The sequence below is a fragment of the Arvicanthis niloticus genome, chromosome 19, assembly GCF_011762505.2.
Source record: "Arvicanthis niloticus isolate mArvNil1 chromosome 19, mArvNil1.pat.X, whole genome shotgun sequence".
Lineage (NCBI taxonomy): Eukaryota > Metazoa > Chordata > Mammalia > Rodentia > Muridae > Arvicanthis > Arvicanthis niloticus.
The window spans coordinates 33,127,295-33,131,861 of NC_047676.1; the positions used below are offsets into that span (position 1 = coordinate 33,127,295).

General features: G+C 39.2%; 1 pseudogene; it reads right to left on the reverse strand.

Moving 5' to 3' along the window:
- Positions 1-633: 633 nt before the first annotated feature.
- Positions 634-1,298, reverse strand: LOC117723735 (mediator of RNA polymerase II transcription subunit 27 pseudogene; annotated as a pseudogene).
- Between the last annotated feature and the right edge of the window lie 3,269 nt (positions 1,299-4,567).

A 4,567-nucleotide genomic window follows, 5' to 3' on the forward strand; every position in this document is an offset into this window, starting at 1 on the left:
GCACCAAAAGGTCCAAATTTTCATTCTCAAGAGCAAGATGGATCTAGATTTTGTATGACTTGTGAGATAAAATATTATATATTATTGATGTAACATAAGCATATATGTACATGGCATATGAAAACTGATACTATGTAGAAACTGCCCTCTCTCCCTTCAAATGTATCTTTTTCTAAGGGGTATAAAAGTTTATTGTTTACAAAAAAATCAATCAGACAAACCAACACAAGAATAAAGGGCTCACTCCAGTAGGCAAAAGAGAATAATAGACCTGGGTGATGGTGGACGGCAAAGATGTCAGCATACCTGTGGAACATGGAAGAACATATTGCAGACAATTCTTCCATGATGTACTACTGACAGGTGACAATTCTGCTTGCAGGAATGGGTCAAGGGAGAATGCCCTACAGACATCCATGTGGTCAATAAACAGGGCCAATCTGGGAAGATGCAGGGGCTATGGGCAGGGTCACTGTTGTCAGGTGCTATGGAAGTCTTTCAGAATTCAGAACTCTCTGTTGTGGGAAAGCCCTCTTTTAGAAACTTTCTTCAGCTGTTAGCATGGCCCTGAAACAGTACTTTACTTAGCTTTTCAACCAAGTCATGAAGGACTCTAACCACAACTTCTTGCTTCTATTCCGGGTAGCTGTGGAGCCAGGTAATGGGGGCATGATCTGTCCCCTTCTGAAATTCCTAATTACATTAGAAGTATATGTAAAGCTTACCATCTGTGTGGACGTCCTCATTATACCCATTGATTATTGGGGGGGGGGTCAATGAACAGACTAGACTCCTCACGGTGACTGATCACTTTTAACCCCTTTCCCAAGGTCATCAGAAGCATTGCTGCAGTCCTGTTGGGTTGGGTCTGGATAAGTGGCTGGACATTTCCTGAAATATCCTGTCAAAGTGGATGATCACTTCATTTACTTATTGAGGCAGTAGAGCCAGAGTGGTGGTCTGAGCCTTCAGTCAACACTTGGCAGATGGGCCCATCTGTTTTCCAGAGCCTTTCAAGGACTGTTGATTCAAAAGGCCAGATGCTAGGCCTGCATGTTACTGAGGTTTGTCTGATCATTTGTATGTGTGCAGAAGTTAGCTATAGAGAAGAGTTTTGTCCTGCATGAGATCCAGGCTTATCAGCCCAGTATTGTGAATAAGACAGTTCTCTGATTAATTGCCTACCAACTTGATCAGATATTCAGCTCATTGAGGTCCTGTTTGACTGGATGAAAGTTGTCCCAGAAATACATGATGAAGGTCTTCTCACAACCCTCCCTCATCTCCTTGTTGTGCATACCATCCCTTAGACTGTCTAATTAACTCCACACTCACTGGAGCAGAGCATCTCAGTGGTACTAAGATCTTCAGGTTCACTCCACCACCTGTGTCTGTGGCCACTCAAATGATAGCTCGATAGTTATTCTATTTGGGGGTACTTTTGAGTGCCCTACACTTCCTAAACAGTTTGTGTATATTTTATTCTAACAACTTGTAGTTGAATTCTAATATTCACATTTTAGAAACAAAATTATATAACCGAGGCTCATGGCTTTGGAAATTAAATAGATTTACTCAGCTAAGAGGTAAGAGACATGGGGATTGTTGGGGGAGATTCCAAGTCTTTGTGGATGACTGTGTTCTGCATCATTATGAACCAGGGAGAGTTTGGAGTGGGTAGAGGGGGACAGATGGGAAGACAGAGCAAGGCAGGAAACAGATGGAAAAGCCATTGTCGATTGGAATCAAGAGAATTGGAAACAGGGTAGATCTGAGAAACAAAAAGGAGGTTGGCAGGATTTACTGTGAAGTTTTAAGCTGCCTGTAGAATGATGACAACTTTGACAAAACATAAGAACATTCAGTGAGAGACAGAACACATGCAAGAGAAGGAGTGAGTAACTGGGGTTGGGAGAGGAGGGGTAGGGTGATCTCAGTATCAGACGTGCCCTATGTAGACCTTCTAAGCCCAGATAACCAGGGAGACCACAGGGCCAGAAGTCCATGGGCACAGATACAGAGGGAAAACAAAACAAAACAAAAAAAAGTCAAGTGTTGCAACAGACAGAGGAGATTTGGAAGGAATGAAAAACATCAGGTTTAAATTTTCCCAGTCTTGAATTTTTAGGGCTTTTTCTTGTAGGAAAAACCACTTCAATCATGTTTACTGATGATTGGTGAGAGGGTGGGGTGTGAATTATATTGGCTCATCACTTCCCAGTTAAAATTTTATCTTTTGAGCTGAAACACTCGCTTTTTCTCCCAAGAAAAAGGCAAAACAACTTAAATCATGGAGTATCCAAGAAAAATAAGCCTTTATTTTATTAGTTTCTAATTCATTAAAAGTCAAGAGAACTTAGCATTTTCCTTGTGTTATTTCTGCTTTGTTTATGATATTCTTAATGCAGTGTTGTTTGTTTTAAGTCACGAAAGAAGCTTGTGACAAATAGCATCTTGTGAATTTACGGACACAAAGGCAACTGAGTTCTTTAATACAATTTTTTTTTCTGACAACAATGTTTGCATGAATCTATGCATAATTAATTCAGGTTTCATGAGGGAAGAAGAAAGCATCAGATGAACTTGCATAGCTTCAGTTCTGTAGCTCAGTACCTAATGAGTCATGCATCTGGAATAGAGAACATCTAAGCTTCTGGACATAGGGCCTTCTCCCCTCACCTATACTTACCAACTCGCCTAGCTTCTGCTGTTGGTTGCTGTTGCTTTCACAGAGTAAAATCTTTCTGTATCATCTGCCTTCGCTTCCGTCACCCGTGATAACCAAGACTTGTTCATACATGTTCTTTTCTTTTTCTTCATTGATAGGTTGTGGTATTGTAAAAGAATGCCCTCAAAGTAGGTGGATGTAAGGTCTTCTTTGATTATCACACTGATAAATGATAAGAAGCTAATGACTGACCTGGCTTTAAAGTACCAATACATAAGAGGAACAAGAATGAATTATTCCCAGTTTTATTTAAGGAGACTATTAAGTGTTGTCTGTGAACTAGAATCATCATCATTACTTGGAAAGTTGATTAGACACAGAGCTTTTTAAGGCCACTCAAGACTCATTGTGTCAACAATGCTGGGGGAAAAAGAGGGATTAAGCCCACCAGTTTTGATTTTAGCAAGTCCTACAATCTTGACACATATTGAAATTTAAGAACCATTAGGTAACTAAATTTATTCAGCACAAAAGTGTAATAGGAAAAAGTTAATACAACTTACTCTTCCTCAAAAGGGGTTTTCTGGAATTTTCATTAGGAGAAATAGTGTCCATCCAATGACCTGAATCCGGTATATGTGGGCAAACTTCTCAACATACTCTCAGTTTTCTAATCTGTAAAAGTAGTACTTAAAGTTATATAACCACAACGGTTCCCTAAGAATGCTAGATTTTGTTCCACCAGTATCTCTTGAGGCTAATAGCATTTATTTATAGGAGGAAAGAAACTGGACTGATCATCATTAAAGAATTCTAACATATGCAAATGACAATGAGGCCAACGTCTGTATCCTATTTAGTTGAGCGTCAAGCACACGTTGTTCAAAATAGAAGGACAAAAAAATTAAAAATCACATGTCTAAAATCAAGTTAACCTGTAAGTGTGTGTGTGTGTGTGTGTGTGTGTGTGTGTGGTGTAAAAGGCTATATAGTAAACATTTTATACTTAGAGGCCATTAGTCTCTGTCATGATTACTCAAATCTTGCCACTGTTATACAAAACCACCATAAATAATACGTAAAGCAATCCAGCTAACATTCCAAAATCTTTACTTCCAAAACCAGATGGTGGGTTGGATCCAGCACATAAGCCATAGCTTGCCAGCCTCTGGTTAATAATGTTTCCATTTGTTTTTAAATTAAAACAAGGGACTTAAATATTTTCTGGTTGGTTTCATACTCATTAGTCAAACATTTAGTAGCCAGTACTCTAATAGCCCACTAACTGATTGCAATCTTCAAAGTTCCTACCCACATTGCTGTGTTGATCTGTAAATAATCAATCAAAATACAATTTTGGACAACGTCATCTCTATGCATGAGTCTCCTCCTTAATGCCCAGAAGACAGTGTTTGAGCTTTTATAGACACACTTTTAATAGTTTGGGTTAGCCATTCCTATTGTCCCAAGGCATAAAAAGAAGAAAACATTAATTTTTCTCCAAAGGTATTGCTGATACAGCAATCACTGTGATTATACCTTAACCATTTCCCTTATCCATAAATCTTGTCCAAAGGGTATCTCTGCAAAATAAGGGTGTAGAAAAATGAAACATTTCATTTAGTCCTATTGAGCTTTCAAAAAAAGACCACAACTGTGATCTTTGGTTACCAAAGCATATGAGGAACTTTCTCCCCATCCGTGGACTGCACTTGTGTGTCCCCCGATTCAATTTAGTTCTCCACTTTCTACTTAAAGATGGTCTTGGACACTACAAGCTCAAGACTCAGACTTCAATATTTGCCCCCTCCCACCCTAGTTCTTACCCCTGTCACAAGTGTGGGCCTCCATTTTCTTTACTAAACACCAATGTTCCTCGCCACTCTGCTTAGATATAAT